This window comes from Anopheles funestus (genome assembly GCF_943734845.2).
Source record: "Anopheles funestus chromosome X unlocalized genomic scaffold, idAnoFuneDA-416_04 X_unloc_40, whole genome shotgun sequence".
Classification (NCBI taxonomy): Eukaryota; Metazoa; Arthropoda; class Insecta; order Diptera; family Culicidae; genus Anopheles; species Anopheles funestus.
The window spans coordinates 210,001-232,500 of NW_026045166.1; the positions used below are offsets into that span (position 1 = coordinate 210,001).

General features: G+C 49.7%; 1 pseudogene; it reads right to left on the reverse strand.

The window, feature by feature from the left end:
* Positions 1-22,387: 22,387 nt before the first annotated feature.
* The window catches only part of LOC125773582 (large subunit ribosomal RNA), a 3,573-nt pseudogene continuing 3,460 nt past the window's right edge, over positions 22,388-22,500 (reverse strand).

Consider the following 22,500-nt stretch of genomic DNA (forward strand, 5'->3'; position numbering starts at 1 on the left):
TCGTTCCGTGCCTATGGCCGGATACGTATTGCACATCGGTATACCTGTCGCTACTCAGGCAACTCGTGTGCGTGGATTGGATCGAGAACATGGTGTGTGCCCCATGTTATAATTGATAGTCCATATCCACTTTATAGGTTAAAGTCATAAGTTGTGATTGCACAACCATTCTTCATAAGAGTTTAATCACTCTTCAACTAACTTTCGTTCTGGTGTCTTGGTATCAAATCGCGTAAGACACAAGATTCTACTGGCCAAATAGAATCTAGCACATTGGTTAACCTGGCGCCGCAGTCAACTCATGTGCTTGGATCGGATCGAGCTATTGAGTATTGGGCCTGCATACTCGCTCATCCGTATCCTTTGCGTACCGCCCCATGGCCCCGTCCTTAGAGTTAATGACTAGTAGGCTTAACTCTTTGTATGTCTGCACCACAGTTCCCGTTCGTTCCGTGCCGTGGCCGGATACGTATTGCACATCGGTATACCTGTCGCTACTCAGGCAACTCGTGTGCGTGGATTGGATCGAGCTCATGGGGTGTGTAGAGATTCCATGTTATAATTGCAAGTCCATATCCACTTTATAGGTTAAAGTCATAAGTTGTGATTGCACAACCATACTTCATAAGAGTTTAATAACTCTTCAACTAACTTTCGTTCTGGTGTCTTGGTATCAAATCGCATAAGACACAAGATTCTACTGGCCAAATAGAATCTAGCACATTGGTTAACCTGGCGCCGCAGTCAACTCATGTGCTTGGATCGGATCGAGCTATTGAGTATTGGGCCTGCATACTCGCTCATCCGTATCCTTTGCGTACCGCCCCATGGCCCCGTCCTTAGAGTTAATGACTAATAGGCTTAACTCTTTGTATGTCTGCACCACAGTTCCCGCTCGTTCCGTGCCGTGGCCGGATACGTATTGCACAACAGTAGATACCATCACCTGACGTATCTAACACACCACTATTGTAACTCGTCGTCGAAGGACCTTTCAAGTGCCTGATGGCCAGGGGAGCTCTTACACGGCACGGAGACACAGTGATGCTCGCCCATCACAGTGTACAACGATCGAGTTTGCTTAAGTGTCTGGGTACCTACACACCAGACACAATGCAATGGCCACGGATCCACACAAGGCACATCACATGCAGAAAGCTTCACCAGATTATGACACATACCACACTCTTGTAACTCGTCGTCGAAGGGGCGTTCAAAGTGCCTTACGGCTAGGGGAGATCTAGCACGGCACGGAGACACAGTGATGGTTGCCCATCAAAGTGTACAACGATCGAGTTTGCTTTCCGCGCAAGCGTTCTAAGTGTCTGGGTACCTACACACCAGACACAATGCAATGGCCACGGATCCACACAAGGCACATCACATGCAGAAAGCTTCACCAGATTCTGACACATACCACACTCTTGTAACTCGTCGTCGAAGGGGCGTTCAAAGTGCCTTACGGCTAGGGGGGATCTAGCACGGCACGGAGACACAGTGATGGTCACCCATCAAAGTGTACAACGATCGAGTTTGCTTTCCGCGCAAGCGTTCTAAGTGTCTGGGTATCTAAGCACCAGACACAATGCAATGGCCACGGATCCACACAAGGCACATCACATGCAGAAAGCTTCACCAGATTCTGACACATACCACACACATGCAACTCGTCGTCGAAGGGGCGTTCAAGTGCCTTACGGCTAGGGGAGATCTAGCTCGGCACGGAGACACAGTGATGGTCACCCATCAAAGTGTACAACGAACGAGTTGGCTTTCAACAAATTCTGACACATAGCAAGCGAGCGACCGAGCTACACCGAAGGCAGCCCATGGTTGGTCACTCGCGGACGATCATCAGTAATGATCCTTCCGCAGGTTCACCTACGGAAACCTTGTTACGACTTTTACTTCCTCTAAATCATCAAGTTCGGTCAACTTCAGCCATGCCAGCTGCAGCTCACGAAGGAACCGCGGAAGGTAAGCCTCCAGAAACCTCACTAAATAATCCATCGGTAGTAGCGACGGGCGGTGTGTACAAAGGGCAGGGACGTAATCAGCACTAGCTAATGACTAGTGCTTACTAGAAATTCCAGGTTCATGGGGACCGTTGCAGTCCCCAATCCCGACTAGATGGGCATTTTAGTGATTTCCCGTTCCTCTCGGAATGGGGGCGCCTATTGGCGAGAACACGCTGCGACCCACATTGTAGCACGCGTGCAGCCCAGAACATCTAAGGGCATCACGGACCTGTTATCGCTCATTCTCAGCTTGCTAAACACAAGTTGTCCCGCTAAGCAGGGCAAACGTAGCCGACGACCGCCCGTGAAGGCGCCGCCCGGCTGTAACGTCAGGTGCGCCCGGAGGCGCACTGCTGACAGCGTTCTAGTTAGCATGTTTGAGTCACGTTCGTTATCGGAATTAACCAGACAAATCATTCCACGAACTAAGAACGGCCATGCACCACTACCCTTAAATTTGAGAAAGAGCTATCAATCTGTCTTACCTCGATAAGTTTGGACCTGGTAAATTTTCCCGTGTTGAGTCAAATTAAGCCGCAAGCTCCACTTCTTGTGGTGCCCTTCCGTCAATTCCTTTAAGTTTCAACTTTGCAACCATACTTCCCCCGGAACCCGATTTTGGTTTCCCGGAAGCGACTGAGAGCACCGAATAGGGGTAGCGTCTCCCAATTGCTAATTGGCATCGTTTACGGTTAGAACTAGGGCGGTATCTAATCGCCTTCGATCCTCTAACTTTCGTTCTTGATTAAAGAAAGCATCCATGGCAAACGCTTTCGCTTCAGTTGGTCCTACGACGGTCTACGAATTTCACCTCTCGCGCCGTAATACCAATGCCCCCAACTACTTCTGTTAATCATTACCTCTAGGTTTCTGACAAACCAACGAAATCGTATAAACCGAGGTCATATTCCATTATTCCATGCAAGATTATTCTCGGCCAACGCCAACCCCACGGGGGGGCCGGACGCTTTGTCTTAGCCTGCTTTGAGCACTCTAATTTGTTCAAGGTAAATGTGAGTATCTTGAGCACCATGAGGAGCCCGTGCCGGAGTTAACCGGTAGCACGGTACTCGTTCACAGAGTAACGCCCAAGTACACCATTGTGAGTCGCAGCCGTGAGCGCGCGCACGAACGGCCCCGGCGTGTAACCGGGCGCCCGTGGCGGTCACGTGTCTGGACGGGCAATCAACTTCGAACGTTTTAACCGCAACAACTTTAATATACGCTAGTGGAGCTGGAATTACCGCGGCTGCTGGCACCAGACTTGCCCTCCACTTGATCCTTGTTGAAGGATTTATACTCAACTCATTCCAATTATGGACCATCGTTAGAGAGGTCCATATTGTTATTTCTCGTCACTACCTCCCCGTACTGGGATTGGGTAATTTACGCGCCTGCTGCCTTCCTTGGATGTGGTAGCCATTTCTCAGGCTCCCTCTCCGGAATCGAACCCTGATTCCCCGTTACCCGTCGCAACCATGGTAGTCCTCTACACTACCATCAATAGTTGATAGGGCAGACATTTGAAAGATCTGTCGTCAGTCGACAAGCGACCATACGATCTGCGTCCTTATCCAGACTTCAACTCAAGCCGCCCGGAGGCGATTGGTTTAACTAATAAGTGCACCAGTTCAGCTACCCGCGAGGGCAACAGTCCCGGCATGTTGCATGTATTAGCTCTGGATTTTCCACAGTTATCCAAGTAACTAGTGGTAGGATGATCTTGTGAATTATAGCTGTTATACTGAGCCTTATGCGGTTTCACATTCATTTATGTTTGTACTTAGACATGCATGGCTTAACCTTTGAGACAAGCGTATATTACTGGTAGGATCAACCAGAATTCGTTCCACTACAGACACACACTCGCTTAGTGGGAAATAAATTTCCACACAACTCTCTCTCTCTAGAACCATATGGAATGGCTCTTTGGTGTTGGGTAAGGCACCAATTTGTTGGGGTGTAACGGTCACCACCAACTTTAAGTTTGTTAGGGCACAACGGAAACCACTAACTAAACTTTAGGAAACTAAATTTCCTCACACATTATCTCTCACCATATTAGCACTAGGTGCTATCCACGATTGTACAACGTTTCAACTCTTGAATCGACCGTAGGGCCGCGGAATTGCTTCCGGGCCCCTATTCTCGCTATTAATTGTTCATCTCTTTCAATACATCGAGTTCGTTCCATTGGGTAGTTCGCATGGCGAACGTTTTGATGCAGCCCCCTGGGGGACCACGGCACTTTACACCGGGTATGGTGTATGCGCAACCTACAGATAACAATAAACCCCTTATGCGTGTGTAAACCGATGTTGGGCTGCTCAACATCTTTCATGGTTACATCACTTGCACCAGAACCCACGGTGCCGATTTGGTAATATGTTGTACATTTACTCTCAAGATGTACGCTTCGGCCCCTTATTCAGGGGCTCAAGCTATTACCAGCAAGAACAATCCTCATCCAGACTTGAACTCGAAACACCCGCAGGCGAACGGTTTAACTAATAAGTGCACCAGTCTTGAATCCATGCGTCGGTGGAAACAATGCCGGCGTGTTGCATGTATTAGCTCTGAACTTAGCGAGTGATTGCCTTGCAGCTGTCATACTGAGCGTAGAGCGTGATTATCGCTCACTTGAACCATGTTGAATGGCTCTTTGGTGTAGGGTAAGGCACCAATTTGTTGGGGCGTAACGGTCACCACCAACTTAAGACTTGCTTATAGGTATTTCAACGTTTTCAACTCTTAAATCGACCGTGTTTCATTATCATCTCTTCTTCTTATTAAATGCATAGAGTTCGTTCCATTGGGTAGTTCGCGTGGCGAACGGTTTGATGCAGCCCCCCGGGGGGGACCACGGCACTTTACACCGGGCATGGTGTATGCGCAACCTACAGATCACCAATATATTTGTGATCGATAATGCACACTTCTTACACGACTGACCAGTCGACAGCGCTGCCTTCCTATTATGCGTGTGTAAACCGATGTTGGGCTGCTCAACATCTTTCACGGTTACATCACTTGCACCCGAACCCATGGTGCCGATTTGGTAATATGTTGTACATGGTCTCAAGATGTACGCTTCGACCCCTTATTCAGGGGCTCAAGCTATTACCAGCAAGATCAATCCTCATCCAGACTTGAACTCGAAACACCCGGAGGCGAACGGTTTAACTAATAAGTGCACCAGTCTTGAATCCATGCGTCGGTGGAAACAATGCCGGCATGTTGCATGTATTAGCTCTGAACATAGCGAGTGATTGCCTTGTAGCTGTCGAACTGAGCGTAGAATGTGATTATCGCTCACTTGAAAGGGTCAAGCCCTTTCGAGTCGTCCGGTTTTTACGCCAGACGACTCGGTTCACCATCTTTCGGGAAGGGACCGTCTCGGTCGCAAGCTGCTCCGGTCCCTAAACAACCTGCGACAAATGATAGGAAATGCCGACATCAACACGTGTTCAGTTTGGTTTATCGCTCATAGGTCTTTTTGACCATCGATCCCTGATTATAACTCTCAATTAAACAGTCAGGAGAGTAAGGCATGCCCATCGATATCTTATCGACAGGCGATACCGCAAGAACGGCCAACGACACATCAGGTGATCGATTATTGCTACGACTTTTGCTTAATCGTTTCCACTCCTTAGAGAAAGAAACCCCCGGGGACCGTCTCGGTCGCAAGCTGCTCCGGTCCCTAAACAACCTGCGACAAATGATAGGAAATGCCGACATCAATACGTGTTCAGTTTGGTTTATCGCTCATTGGTCTGTTTGACCATCGATCCCTGATTAAACTCTCAGTAATCCAGTCGGGAGAGTAAGGCATGCCCATCGATATCTCATCGACAGGCGATACCGCTTGAACGGCCAACGACACATCAGAGGATCGTATCTTGCTACAACTTTTGCTTAATCGTTTCTTCTCCTTGGAGAAAGAAACCCCCGGGGACCGTCTCGGCCGCAAGCTGCTCCGGTCCCTAAACAACCTGCGGCATCAAATGATAGGAAAAGCCGACATCAATACGTGTTCAGTTTGGTTTATCGCTCATTGGTCTTGTTTGACCATCGATCCCTGATTAATACTCTCAATTAGAAGGTCGGTAGAGTAAGGCATGCCCATCGATATCTCATCGACAGGCGATACCGCATGAACGGCCAACGACACATCAGAGGATCGTATCTTGCTACAACTCTTGCTTAATAGTTTCCACTCCTTGGAGAAAGAAACCCCCGGGGACCGTCTCGGCCGCAAGTTGCTCCGGTCCCTAAACAACCTGCGGCATCAAATGATAGGAAAAGCCGACATCAATACGTGTTCAGTTTGGTTTATCGCTCATAGGTCTGTTTGACCATCGATCCTAGAATTCAACTTTCGAGTAAGGCATGCCCGTCGATATCTCATCGATAGGCGATACCGGTAGAACGGCCAACGACACACATCTAGGATCGCATTTACTCTTCCTTGGATGGATAACCAATACCCTAGGACCGTTTCATCGCGAGCTGCTCCGGTCCTCAAACAACTCGCGAACCACCGATAGGATGATATTAGGAATGGCCGACTTTCATCCTTTAACTCTCAGTTCTGCTTACCAAAACATAGGTACTTGGACCTTAAAGACCACTATATGTTCCCCGATCGGGGGCAATCGGAACGTCTATCCATCATCAACATCGTTTCACTCATTCCGAACCACCAAATTGGACAGACAGTACCATATTCACCAACCGATTGCTTCAACTTCGCAAACTGTATGGTAAGTTCTACTAATTTCACATCTTACCATCGACTAATAGTGCATAAATCCACTTGGAAATCACTTTTCCTTGGTCCTCGGACCTTCTACGACAACGTCCAACAAATATCCGAAGTCGTTTCCCAACTTAGACCAAGCATTTCGTATCTTTACTTCTAATCGATTTTTTCTCTCATAATTGACGATCAAAATCTAAAAACCACATTTTGAGCCAGAAGCAGTCGTCCGATCGTCCTGGGGGTAGTCTCAATCGATTTAGAAGGGCCCAATTCATAAAGATACGTACTCAGTCAAATTCATGCTTCTGGCTCACCTACCCCCTATATAGAAAACGAAAGCGTACAGGCGTGGAAAACGTGCCATTTTTCTCCATCACGGACTTTTTTTTTCTCGTTGCACCGACTCTAGTAAAAAAGTGAAATTTTTTACTAGTTACCAACTTTTGCAAATTATCATCGGATATCACTTTTCATGGTCTATAGTAAGTTCTTATCACGTTTTAGTAGTTTTTGAAAAAAAAATTTTTTTGAACTTTTCAAAATTTTTCAAAACAAAGTTTTTGTAGGCGGTTTTGTGTATGGAGGGTTACTAGTCTCGGGGTCACTGTTTGACCAAAAAACCACTATATATCATTCGAAAGGTAATTTCAAGGGCTACAAAAAATTGTTCTACGGCACCCCCCTCCGACGTCTAGTATTCGAGTTATTGGCCAAAAACCATCACTTGAGCGATTTTTCGTTCAGGGTACCCGACTCTAGTAAAAAAGTGAAATTTTTCTCGATTGACCAAGTGTTGCAAATGACCATCGGATTTCACTTTTTATGGTCTATAGTGAGTTCTGATCACGATTTGGTACTTTTTGAAAAAATTTTTTTGACGCACTTTTCAAAATTTTGCAAAACCAAAACTTTTTAGGCGGTTTTGTGTATGGAGGGTTACTAGTCTCGGGGTCACTGTTTGACCAAAAAACCACTATATATCATTCGAAAGGTAATTTCAAGGGCTACAAAAAATTGTTCTACGGCACCCCCCTCCGACGTCTAGTATTCGAGTTATTGGCCAAAAACCGCAACTATAGCGGTTTTTCGTACAGGGTACCCGACTCTAGTAAAATGATGCGATTTTTACTAGTCTAGGAACTTTTTGGTCAAAAAATCAAGTATATGTCATTCGATAGATAATTTCAAGGGCTACCAAAAATTGTTCCACGACACCCCCCTGCGACGTCTAGTATTCGAGTTATTTGCCAAAAACCGCAACTTTAGCGGTTTTTCGTCCAGGGTACCCGACTCTAGTAAAATGATGCGATTTTTACTAGTCTAGGGAACTTTTTGGCCAAAAATCAAGTATATGTCATTCGATAGATAATTTCAAGGGCTACCAAAAATTGTTCCACGACACCCCCCTCCGACGTCTAGTATTAGAGTTATTAGCCAAAAACCGCAACTATAGCGGTTTTTCGTCCAGGGTACCCGACTCTAGTAAAATGATGCGATTTTTACTAGTCTAGGGAACTTTTTGGCCAAAAATCAAGTATATGTCATTCGATAGATAATTTCAAGGGCTACCAAAAATTGTTCCACGACACCCCCCTGCGACGTCTAGTATTCGAGTTATTAGCCAAAAACCGCAATTATAGCGGTTTTTCGTCCAGGGTACCCGACTCTAGTAAAATGATGCGATTTTTACTAGTCTAGGGAACTTTTTGGCCAAAAATCAAGTATATGTCATTCGATAGATAATTTCAAGGGCTACCAAAAATTGTTCCATGACACCCCCCTGCGACGTCTAGTATTCGAGTTATGGGCCAAAAACCATTCATACTTGAGCATTTTGCTCATTTTGCCTGTACGGGTACCGGGGACTAGTAAAATCAGGCCAATTTTACTAGAGTAGGGGTCCTTTTTGGTCAAAAAAACAACTTTTGCTCGTTCGATAGGGAATCGATAGGGCAACAAAAAATCGTTCTACGACCCCCCCTTCCGATGTCTAGTATTCGAGTTATGGGCCAAAAACAGTTTATAGCTAATTTTTCACTCGATTTTTCACCAAGTATCGCACATTACTCCGGTTCTATACATTGGATCGTCAATCTTTAAGATTTTATGGGTAGTTCCAACTGTTTGCTACATTTCATCCATACATCACCAACCGATTCAATGTCTGTGCTAGAAGTTATTAGAGGAATAAAAAAATTTACCCTTGGCTTTGGACCGTACAATTTTACCCATTTTTGGCCCATATTTGCCCCATAGCTCCGCCGGTATCCAAGATATGGCCACACTTTCTTCTGGCCATGGGTAGATGGCACTTGTGGCTAGATTTCTTCCATGCACCACTAATCGCTACCATGTCTGTGGCCGGAGCTATTCACGAAAGCGCCTCGCGCACTTGGTCGGATTTTTGGTCCAACTTGCACCATTTTTGGCCCATATTTGCCCCATAGCTCCGCCGGTATCCAAGATATGGCCACACTTTCTTCTGGCCATGGGTAGATGGCACTTGTGGCTAGATTTCTTCCATGCACCACTAATCGCTGCCATGTCTCTGGCCGGAGCTATTCGACGAACAACCATCGCATTTACCTAGGTACTTTTTCGGATTTTTGGTCCAACTTGCACCATTGTTGGCCCATATTTGCCCCATAGCTCCGCCGGTATCCAAGATATGGCCACACTTTCTTCTGGCCATGGGTAGATGGCACTTGTGGCTAGATTTCTTCCATGCACCACTAATCGCTACCATGTCTGTGGCCGGAGCTATTCACGAAAGCGCCTCGCGCACTTGGTCGGATTTTTGGTCCACCTGGCACCATTGTTGGCCCGTATTTGCCCCATAGCTCCGCCGGTATCCAAGATATGGCCACACTTTGTTCTGGCCATGGGTAGATGGCACTTGTGGCTAGATTTCTTCCATGCACTACTAATCGCTACCATGTCTCTGGCCGGAGCTATTCACGAAAGCGCCTCGCGCACTTGGTCGGATTTTTGGTCCAACTTGCACCATTTTTGGCCCATATTTGCCCCATAGCTCCGCCGGTATCCAAGATATGGCCACACTTTCTTCTGGCCATGGGTAGATGGCACTTGTGGCTAGATTTCTTCCATGCACCACTAATCGCTACCATGTCTGTGGCCGGAGCTATTCGACGAACAACCATCGCATTTACCTAGGTACTTTTTCGGATTTTTGGTCCAACTTGCACCATTTTTGGCCCATATTTGCCCCATAGCTCCGCCGGTATCCAAGATATGGCCACACTTTCTTCTGGCCATGGGTAGATGGCACTTGTGGCTAGATTTCTTCCATGCACCACTAATCGCTACCATGTCTGTGGCCGGAGCTATTCGACGAACAACCATCGCATTTACCTAGGTACTTTTTCGGATTTTTGGTCCAACTTGCACCATTTTTGGCCCATATTTGCCCCATAGCTCCGCCGGTATCCAAGATATGGCCACACTTTCTTCTGGCCATGGGTAGATGGCACTTGTGGCTAGATTTCTTCCATGCACCACTAATCGCTACCATGTCTGTGGCCGGAGCTATTCGACGAACAACCATCGCATTTACCTAGGTACTTTTTCGGATTTTTGGTCCAACTTGCACCATTTTTGGCCCATATTTGCCCCATAGCTCCGCCGGTATCCAAGATATGGCCACACTTTCTTCTGGCCATGGGTAGATGGCACTTGTGGCTAGATTTCTTCCATGCACCACTAATCGCTACCATGTCTGTGGCCGGAGCTATTCGACGAACAACCATCGCATTTACCTAGGTACTTTTTCGGATTTTTGGTCCAACTTGCACCATTTTTGGCCCGTATTTGCCCCATAGCTCCGCCGGTATCCAAGATATGGCCACACTTTCTTCTGGCCATGGGTAGATGGCACTTGTGGCTAGATTTCTTCCATGCACCACTAATCGCTACCATGTCTGTGGCCGGAGCTATTCGACGAACAACCTGCGCATTCACCTTCTCGTTGCACTTCTTCGGGAATTTGGTGCAACCAAGTTTTCACTATAACTTGGTCATTTTCCGTCCATCGGACATGCGGTTTTGGGTGTCGATACTTGACACCGCACGCTACAATATGTTCCTCCACGACCATGTGGTCCGATGCTTCCAACAGGAGCTATTCGAGGAGTACCGATTTTTCACCATTAAAAATGCTCAATTTTGCACCAACTTTTGCCTATAACTCAGGCTGTATCGATCGGATCTTCAATCTTGAAAAAGTTTTGGATAGGTGGCACCAAATGCTACATTTCGTTCTTCCACGTCAACTTTGTCCGATGTCTAGCAAAAAAGTTATTCGCGAACCAAGTCCAGAACCCATGCAATGGCTGCCCTCATTGCATACATCACGGCGGTTAACTCTAGTTACTCTATACCGTGGACTTGGTACTTTTTCAGGCATTCGTTGCTACTTCTTGGTTCATGATATTCGTTTACGGTCTTCACTAGGGCATTTGGTGCTCCTTATCGGTTCATGATATTCGTTTACGGTCTTCACTAGGGCATTTGGTGCTCCTTATCGGTTCATGATATTCGTTTACGGTCTTCACTAGGGCATTTGGTGCTCCTTCTCGGTTCATGATATTCGTTTACGGTCTTCACTAGGGCATTTGGTACTGGGCTTCCCACTTTCTACTGATCGATCCATACTCACTTGCGTGCACCTAGCCTAGGAAGGTTTCCTTGGGCTTCCCACTTTCTACTGATCGATCCATACTCACTTGCGTGCACCTAGCCTAGGAAGGTTTCCTTGGGCTTCCCATCTTTCTACTGATCGATCCATACTCACTTGCGTGCACCTAGCCTAGGAAGGTTTCCTATGGCTTCCCATTTTTCTACTGATCGATCCATACTCACTTGCGTGCACCTAGCCTAGGAAGGTTTCCTATGGCTTCCCATCTTTCTACTGATCGATCCATACTCACTTGCGTGCACCTAGCCTAGGAAGGTTTCCTTGGGCTTCCCATCTTTCTACTGATCGATCCATACTCACTTGCGTGCACCTAGCCTAGGAAGGTTTCCTTGGGCTTCCCATCTTTCTACTGATCGATCCATACTCACTTGCGTGCACCTAGCCTAGGAAGGTTTCCTATGGCTTCCCATCTTTCTACTGATCGATCCATACTCACTTGCGTGCACCTAGCCTAGGAAGGTTTCCTATGGCTTCCCATCTTTCTACTGATCGATCCATACTCACTTGCGTGCACCTAGCCTAGGAAGGTTTCCTATGGCTTCCCATCTTTCTACTGATCGATCCATACTCACTTGCGTGCACCTAGCCTAGGAAGGTTTCCTATGGCTTCCCATCTTTCTACTGATCGATCCATACTCACTTGCGTGCACCTAGCCTAGGAAGGTTTCCTTGGGCTTCCCATCTTTCTACTGATCGATCCATACTCACTTGCGTGCACCTAGCCTAGGAAGGTTTCCTATGGCTTCCCATCTTTCTACTGATCGATCCATACTCACTTGCGTGCACCTAGCCTAGGAAGGTTTCCTATGGCTTCCCATCTTTCTACTGATCGATCCATACTCACTTGCGTGCACCTAGCCTAGGAAGGTTTCCTATGGCTTCCCATCTTTCTACTGATCGATCCATACTCACTTGCGTGCACCTAGCCTAGGAAGGTTTCCTTGGGCTTCCCATCTTTCTACTGATCGATCCATACTCACTTGCGTGCACCTAGCCTAGGAAGGTTTCCCTTTGGTACCGACTTCCATCTACGCACTCGATATAACCTAGGTACTTGGTACCGATGATGGTTAACACTCAAGCATTTCTTGCATCCTGCGTGCAAGGTACCAATTTTCACTTCTCAGGTGCGTTTATGAGCCCGCATTAATCCAATATCGCTCTGATGGCCTTTCTTATTATTTCATCCGATAGCCCTTGCCAAAAGCTACCAAAAGTTCCTCCACGGCCATGTGCTCCGACGCTTAGTTTAGGAAATATTCGAAAAAATTCAAAATAGGAAGCATTTTCTTATTGGAAAATCACCTTAAATCGATGGCCATTTTTTGGGCAAAAACTTTAACGTCTTCCCGACTTTGCGGGAATTGCGAATTTTAGGCACCCAGAGAAAATCTTTTACTTTAAGGGGGCGGCCGCGAAGTTGCCCAAAGTCTCGGACACAAAAATTCTCAAGTTCCCCACTCTAGTAAATCGCCCTATGAGTATCTCCTCATACAGCTTCGGCGATTTTTGCCTTTTCGCCTAGGCGGTTCTTCTACGAAATTGGTCCACAGCTTTTGCTCAGAAAGCTAGCATTTGTTGCAACAGTTAGGTACTTGGTACCACATTTTGGTATCCATTTGGGCATTTGTGGCAACTACTCGGTACTTTGGCCCACATTTCGCTCTACTCGGGCTTCTATGGTGGTACTTGTCGGTACTTCTGGCCAACTTAGGCCAATTGGGTGCAACTTGTGGGTACTCTGTGGGTACTTTAGGGCGTATTGTGTCTTTCGGGTGAACCTTCGCTATACTTCATGGGTACTGATGGCCAACTTAGGAACATTCAGTGCAACCTTTGGGCCTAAGGAAATTTGTCCAACTCTTTGGACTTAGAAAATTTTCTGGACTTAGAAAATTTTCTGGACTTGTAAAAATTTTCAAATGTTCAATTTGGCCCACATTTCGCTCTACTCGGGCCTCTATGGTGCTACTTGGCGGTACTTTTGGCCAACTTAGGCCAATTGGGTGCTCTTTGTGGGTACTCTATCGGTACTTTTGGCCAACTTAGGCCAATGGGGTGCTATATGTGGGTGCTCTATCGGTACTTTTGGCCATGTTAGGCCCACTCGGTGCTATTTGTGGGTACTCTATCGGTACTTTTGGCCATGTTAGGCCCATTCGGTGCTATATGTGGGTGCTCTATCGGTACTTTTGGCCATGTTAGGCCCACTCGGTGCTATTTGTGGGTACTCTATCGGTACTTTTGGCCAACTTAGGCCCATGGGGTGCTCTTTGTGGGTACTCTATCGGTACTTTTGGCCATGTTAGGCCCACTCGGTGCTATTTGTGAGTACTCTATCGGTACTTTTGGCCATGTTAGGCCCACTCGGTGCTATTTGTGGGTACTCTATCGGTACTTTTGGCCAACTTAGGCCAATTGGGTGCTATTTGTGGGTACTCTATCGGTACTTTTGGCCAACATAGGCCAATTGGGTGCTACTTGTGGGTGCTCTATCGGTACTTTTGGCCAACTTAGGCCAACTGGGTGCTATTTGTGGGTACTCTATCGGTACTTTTGGCCAACTTAGGCCAACTCAGTGCTTCTTGTGGGTGCTCTATCGGTACTTTTGGCCAACTTAGGCCAACTGGGTGCTATTTGTGGGTACTCTATCGGTACTTTTGGCCAACTTAGGCCAACTCAGTGCTTCTTGTGGGTGCTCTATCGGTACTTTTGGCCATGTTAGGCCCATTCGGTGCTATTTGTGGGTACTCTATCGGTACTTTTGGCCATGTTAGGCCCATTCGGTGCTATTTGTGGGTACTCTATCAGTACTTTTGGCCAACTTAGGCCAACTCAGTGCTACTTGTGGGTACTCTATCGGTACTTTTGGCCAACTTAGGCCAACGCGGTGCTATTTGTGGGTACTCTATCGGTACTTTTGGCCAACTTAGGCCCATTCGGTGCTATTTGTGGGTACTCTATCGGTACTTTTGGCCAACATAGGCCAATTGGGTGCTACTTTTGGGTGCTCTATCGGTACTTTTGGCCAACTTAGGCCAACTGGGTGCTATTTGTGGGTACTCTATCGGTACTTTTGGCCAACTTAGGCCAACTCAGTGCTTCTTGTGGGTACTCTATCGGTACTTTTGGCCAACTTAGGCCCATTCGGTGCTATTTGTGGGTACTCTATCGGTACTTTTGGCCAACTTAGGCCAACTCAGTGCTACTTGTGGGTACTCTATCGGTACTTTTGGCCAACTTAGGCCAATTGGGTGCTCTTTGTGGGTGCTCTATCGGTACTTTGGGACATATTATGTCCTTCGGGTGAACCTTCTCGATACCTCATGGGTACTTGTGGCCAACTTAGGAAAATTCAGTGCAACCTATGGGCCTTTGGAAAATGTTCCAACACTTTGGACTTAGAAAATTTTCTGGACTTAGAAAATTTTTTGGACTTAGAAAAATTTTCAACTTCTGTATCTTCTTCATCATGTTCCATTTTGTGGGACTTAGAAAATTTTCTGGACTTAGAAAATTTTTTGGACTTAGGAAATTTTTCAACACTTGTAAAATTTTTGTTCCTTCTTTGAAGAAGAATACTTTCCACTATTAGCTTCTTTCTCTTTTTCTTCTTAGTTGTCTTCTTATTTTCGGTCCGAGAGCGCCGACACTTGTAAAATTATCTAAGTCCGAAGACTTTTGGAATGAACCAAAAGTCAACGAACACAATACATCAACCCTATCAACATCAAGTGGCAACCCGAAGGAAGCGCAGCGGCCAGCCCATGTACAACGCGAAGTTGTAGCATGCAACCAACCAACCGCTAACCTCCAACGGCACTCAATGTATTCGTTACACATGGGCGCACCTGCACCACACTGTCGTGACCATCCAACGAGCCGTCGGTTCGGTCGTGTGTTACAAGCACCCCATCACATAGGCATAGAGTCACCACACAGTGTTCTTCAACACTCTCGTCACATGGTGCAAGTCACGGTACGCACCACCAATGTGCACTGGTTGGCCAATTCCAGCACACACGGGGCGCGCACGCGCAAGCACTAACCACCAAGCATGGGTCGCCTGAGAGGATCGATGCGAACGCATCTCTACAACTTGAAGCTCCCAGCCTGTAGTCCCGTCGTTTGCGGGCGGTCGTAGGTGTCGAAACTAGTGATATCCACAGTCGGCAAGCTCGTCCACCGGTGTTCCCAACATGTATGGTACTAACACGTGCAGCGCGAACCCGCCCTTTGCGGCCTAGTAGTAAGCGGGGATGAGACGCCAGTGTGCCAATGGACAGCACGGACGGTTCTCGGAGGGTTGTTAGGCCCGCTAGCTTACGACCACCTAATGGGTATAAGAAGCGCTATCAGCTCGGATTGGATACGACCTTAGAGGCGTTCAGGCATAATCCAGCGGACGTAGCGTCATACCATAGTCCGTTCGAACTAGTATTGAGCCAGTGGTCCGTACCTGTGGTTCCTCTCGTACTGCACAGGAATTCCGTTAAGATAGCGACAAACAATGCACACCAGTAGGGTAAAACTAACCTGTCTCACGACGGTCTAAACCCAGCTCACGTTCCCTTGAAAGGGTGAACAATCCTACGCTTGGTAAATTTTGCTTTACAATGATAGGAAGAGCCGACATCGAAGGATCAAAAAGCCACGTCGCTATGAACGCTTGGCGGCCACAAGCCAGTTATCCCTGTGGTGTGACGTTCGAGCAGTCGAGCACTTTAGACGTGTCTTCCGTGCGCTCCGCAAATTTGGCGAAAATTTTGTGAAAATATTGTACAGAAGGCGTTTACTTCGTGTATAATCGATCATTTAAGTGGAAAACTGCGATATTTTGGTGAAAACCGGACGAAAATCGGGTTAAAATTAACGATTTTGTGTGTAAACAACTCCTCCATACATTTTGTATGGGGGAAGTTTTTATGTGATTTTACGCATTAAAAGACGTTTTGTGAATGCAAATGCTGACTATTTTGTAAGTGGCCACGGCCATTTAGTGAATAATATCGATTTTGGACGATTTCCGGCGAGTTTGGGTGAAAAACTTTGGTGGCAAAAAAGTGCATACAAAAAACAACAACAACATCAGTGTGTTTTGAAGGTGCACAAAAATCAGGGCCAATTGGTCCGGATTTGTTGTAAATCGACAGATATAGTGCCCCTGAGTGCCCCAATAGCGAAAACCGGATGAAAATTGGACGATTTTTGATAAAAAAGTGCAGTGCAAAAAAGTGCGTGTGGTGCTACCGCTGGGGCACGTGGTCGTGGAAGCCGGTTTTATTACAAAACCCTGAATAACTCGGCCAATTTTCGGTCGATTTGCCCGCGGTTTTCACTGTTGGACTTGTTTTAGTGTGTGCAACACGAATCCGCAATAAAAAATTGGAAAATCGCGAAAAAATTTTTTGACATTTCTTCGATTTTCCAAATACGACCCAGCGGACAAAAATCGATTGACAGGCAGTTCCCAGGTGACAAATTTTGAATTTGGTCAGTACTGCACGAAAACTGCTCGAATTGCGGAAGGTGGCTAGAAAATTCGGGGAAGTCGAGTAGGGTGCGCTACTGCTCGAAACTGGTCGATTCGACCACTTCCTTCGAAATCAAAACTGCTCGAATTTTTCGAAATTTCCGGAAACGTTCAGAAAAATTCGGAAACGGTCCTGATAAATCGTGGAACGATCTAACGTGACGAAACACCACCTCTCTGAACGATTTTACTGCTCGAATACCATTTCTGCTGAGGTGGTTCTCACGGGGCAGTCCGCTGCTGGCGTCCTCCCGTGAGGAGGAGTAAATCCAGCTTTAAAGCGCGGGAACGGTCGGAAAGTGTCTTTCGACCATGACGGAGCCACGCACGCTCCGGACGAGGCAGGGCAGTGTGGATCAGGCCAGGTCCACAGTAAGCCGACCATCGACATCTACGGAGCCTCGTGTGCTGCTCACGAAGCTGGCAGAAACAACAACTAGCGAGCAGCGACAGGCGGAATTAACGGCAGTAATTGAGCGGTTCCAGGAGCAAGTTGGGGCCCTCACTGCCGAGGTGACGATGCTGCGGGTACAGCTGCAGGAAAGCGAGCGTCGTTCTGAGCTGCAGCAGAAGACGGCGGAGCAGAGGGAGCAGGACCTGCGTGGGGACCTGGCTTTTTTGAGAACGATGCTGCATGAGGAGCGCCAGGCGATGCAGGCGCTCATAGCGCAGACGTTTGGCGTAACCACGCAAAGTCAAGCGCAGCAGCAGCACGGTGAGCAGCAGCAGCAGCAACAACATCATCGCCTGCAGCAGCAGCAGCAGCGACAGCAGGGTGCGGTGACGGCTTCGGTGGTGCCGTCTCCGGACCAGGAAGGCGGCTCCTGGGCTGGGGTGGTGAGCCGTAAGTCGGCACGTCAACCGGCACGCACGCAGCAGCAGCAACAGCGGCAGCGGCAGCAGGGGCTGCAGACACGACAGCAGCAGCAGCAGGGGCAGCAGGAGCCGCAGCAACTGCAGCAGCAGCAGGGATCGGGCATGGAGACGGCTACGGTGGTGCCGTCTCTCGACCACGAAGGCGACTCTTGGACAGAGGTGGTGCGCCGTAAGCCGGCACGCCAGCAACCGGGACGGCAGCAGCAGCAGTGGCAGCAGCGGCAACAATCGCATCAACAACAACCGCGTCGATTGGCCCCACGAAGCCAGGCTGCTAAGCCGAAACAGAGCAGGCCTGATGCCATCGAGGTTGCTCCGGGAGAGGGGCAAACGTGGGCAGATGTTTACCGGCTGGTGCGAACGGCACCAGAATTGGAAAAAATCCAGCAGGCGCTGGGAGTAGGACGGCGGACGACGCGTGACCGACTGGTCATGGACATCAAGGAGGGCGAGAATGCTCAAGAAATCATTGAGCTGGTGCAGGAAGTCTGCACGAAAGCGGAAACTCCATCGTCCGCACGCCTGGTAACTGAGACGGTGGAAATGAAATTCGTCGAGGTCGACCCTTTAGCGGAAGCCTTGGACGTGGCGAAGGCGGTAGAAGGTTTGACGCTGGAGAAGGTGTCGGAGTCTGCCGTCCATCTGACGGAGTTCTGGAATGGCACGCAGGTGGCCTATGTGCGAGTGTCGGCCAGGGCGGCGGAGAAGCTGGACCAGCAGTATGTCAGAATCTCGCACACGTCCTGCCTGGCAACGAAGGTTCCACCACCAACGCGGAACCAGCTGCGATGCTACAGGTGTCTGGAATACGGACACAGGAAGGTCACCTGCAAGAGCGAGAAGGACCTTTCAACAGCCTGCTTCCGCTGTGGCCAGCCGGGTCATGTGACCCGAACCTGTGTAGCAAACATCAGTTGTGCGGTCTGCAAGGGTCCGCATCGGGTGGGACATCCGTCCTGTCCTCGACATTAAAGGTCCTGCAAATTAACATCGGGCGTAGCAGATCAGCGCAGGACCTGATGCTGCAAACGGCACGCGAGCAGGGAGTGGACGTCGTCATTGCCTGCGAATTATACAAGCCGCCGCGGGACAACGGCAGATGGGTGGTGGACGAGGCGCAGAGTGTGGCAGTAGTAGCCACCGGGGCGTACCCCATTCAACGCTTATGGGAATGCGCTCATCCCGGGCTGGTGGTGGCCACAGTGGCAGGGGTCACATTTGCAAGCTGCTACGCCTCGCCGAACATCGGGTTAGCGGACTTCGAGGCCTATCTTGAGGCCGTGGAGATGGCCTTGGTGGGACATCAACATCTGGTGATGGCTGGTGATCTGAACGCGTGGAACACGGACTGGGGGAGTGCCCGCATAACATCCAAAGGGCACACGCTCAAGGGCGTAATCGAACACCTGCAGTTGGAGATTCTCAACCGCGGCAACATGCCCACTTTTAAGGGCAACGGGGTTGCGCGAGAGAGTATCGTGGATGTTTCGTTTGCGAGTCCATCGGTCGCACTAGCGGATTCCTGGAAGGTCAGTCAGCGCTACTCCTACAGTGACCACCGGTATGTGGAGTTTTCCGTGGGCGTTCCTGGAGCACGGACCACACAACGGCAGCGTGCGCTTCAACATCAAACGATGCAGCAGTCTAGTGGTGAGGGCATCGCGCAACATGCGGGAGTACGCTGGAAGACCTCGCTATTCAACAGGGAGCGATACCAGGAGGCGATTGCGGATTGTCGGCTAGCCGAAGCAGACACACCTGACGCGCTGATTGGAGCGTTAACTTCAGCTTGTGACAGGACGATGGCGAGAGTGGGCCCGGCGAAATTCCATCAGCCGCCGAAGCTCTATTGGTGGACCCCGGAACTGGGGCTCTTGCGTCGTGAGTGCGAGGAGGCCGAGGAGAGGCTCGGGGTTGCCACGCAGTTAGCAGATCGCGAGGTGGCAACGGCTCGACTTCATGACCTTCGCAGGCAGCTGCAGCGCGGAATTCAGGAGAGCCGGAACGAGAAGCTTCAGGAGTTGATCGACGGAGTCGATAGTGATGTCTTTGGGCTTGGTTACAAGGTGGTGTTGGCCAAGCTGCGAGGCCGTACCCCGCCGGAGACGGATCGATCGGTACTGGAGCCGATTGTGGATGCTTTGTTTCCGCTGCATCCCCCATTTGAGTGGCCGGTCGTCGAGAGAGCGGCTGACGAGGAGAGGCTTCGCCCTGTTACGGAAGCGGAGGTTCTGGCATTGGCAGAGCGAATGGCTCCATCCAAAGCGCCGGGTCTGGACGGTCTACCGAACGCAGCAGTGAAAACCGCGATCCGAGAGCACCCGCAGGCGTTTGTGCGGGTGTTTAACGACCTTTTGGAACGCGGTGAGTTCCCGCGGTCTTGGAAGGAGGCAAGGCTGGTGCTCGTGACCAAACCGGGCAAGCCGCCGGGCGACCCATCGGCGAGCCGACCACTGCTCCTGGAGGGAGCAGTTCCCAAGCTGTTCGAGAAGTGCATCCTCGAGCGTCTCAATGAACACTTGGAGGACAGTGTTGCCCCTCAACTGTCGCCAGAGCAGTACGGGTTTCGTCGTGGGAAGTCGACCATACAGGCCATCCAGCGAGTGATCGAGCGAGGCGAGTACGCGCGATCGTTTCATCGTACGAATGGACGCGATCCTCGGTGTCTGGTGGTGGCAGCGCTAGATGTCCAGAACGCGTTCAACTCGGCAAGTTGGAGGGCAATTGCGGCGGCACTGCGGGAGAAGAACGTCCCAGCCGCGCTACAGAGGATACTGCGAAGCTATTTCTCTGAGCGCGAGCTTGTATACGAGACCAGCGAGGGACCAGTTCGCAGACCGGTGTCGGCAGGGGTACCACAGGGTTCCATCATAGGTCCTACATTGTGGAACACGTTGTATGACGGAGTCCTGCGGCTGGCGTTTCCGGATGGTGTTGAGGCGATCGGATTTGCCGATGATCTGGTGGTGCTGGCAGGTGGCACGACGCCGCAGACAGCGGCTCAGTCTGCTCAGGAGGCCATTGTTATGATTGGAGCGTGGATGGCGGAACGGCACCTCAAGCTGGCGCCCGCAAAGACCGAAATCATCATGGTGTCCACTATGCGGCAAGGGTACCAGCAGCCAACGGTGGCCATCGAGGGAGTACAGCGACAGCCGACGCGGTGCCTCAAGTATCTGGGGGTGGTTCTGCACGACCATCTGCTGTGGACTCCGCATGTCGAATACGCAACGGCGAAGGCGCTCCGTGTGGCGAAGGGGATCTCCCGGCTGATGCAGAATCACGGGGGCCCAAAAGGAGCGAAACGTCGACTTCTTTCATCGGTGGTGGATTCGACGCTGCGGTATGCTGCCCCGGTGTGGCACGAGGCTACAAACGTTCGGCGGTGCAGCAGGCTACTTAAGCGGGTACAGGCGCAGTACGTGAGGCCAGTCGCCAGGACATTCATATCGGTCAGGTATGAGGTCGCTACGGTCCTGGCGAGCGTTATTCCGATCTGTTTACAGATCCGGGAGGACGCCCGATGTCACCATCAGCATCAAGAAACTGGCTCTCCTATGCACCAGCTGCGGATTGAGGAGCGTGCGGCCACTCTGCGACAGTGGCAAGCAGAGTGGGATGCACTGGCGCCGGCCAGTCGTTTCACTACATGGGCGCACCGGGTGATTCCGGACATCGCGGCGTGGAAGAACCGTCGGTTTGGGGAGATGACTTTTCATCTCGCCCAAGTCATCTCAGGCCACGGATTCTTCCACGAGTATCTACACGTGCAGCACTTCTCTCCATCACCGGACTGCGCGCGGTGTCCGGGAGTAGCTGAGACGGCGGCCCATGCCTTCTTCGATTGTCCGCGCTTCGCGGACGTGCGGATTGAGGTGTTGGGCGAACGAGAACAAGAGGTCATCACTCCGGATAATCTGCAAGCTTTCCTGCTGAGCAGCAGGGAAAATTGGAGTGCGGTGTGCGAGGTGGCGAAGCGCATCACGACGGCTCTTCAGCAAGACTGGTACGTGGAGCGATCGAGCAGCGCACATGAAGAAATGACGGCGGCGGCCCGACGGCTGGACACGGCGCACGAAGATGTGGTTGCAGCGCGCAATGACCGGCGAAACGAGGCGCGGCGGCAGCTAACGGTGGAGCGACGCCTGGCTCGAGGCGAGCCTCCTCCTCCCACTCATCCGGATGGGCGACTTCTCAGCGAGGAAGAGATTAGAGAGCGGGAAGAACGACTGCGTATAGGGCGTGAGAAGGTGCGCCGGCACCGGGCAAGGCGAAGACTCGCAACTAGTGTAGCACCGACGTGCACCGATTACCTTGTGGCGTTATTCGGGGCGGGTGCGTTTGAAGATCAGTAGCGATATCTAATAAATAAAACGGCGCGTTGGGGCCCCTCAGTTGATCCCTCGCGGGTAGGCTGAAGTGGGTGGGCTTGTGGGCTGGGATGGGGTACAAAATTGTTGTATATTTCATCCGGTCAATAAACAAGCATTTTCTTAAAAAAAAAAAAAAAAAAAGCCAGTTATCCCTGTGGTAACTTTTCTGACACCTCTTGCTAAAAACTCGTTATACCAAAAGGATCGTAAGGCCAAGCTTT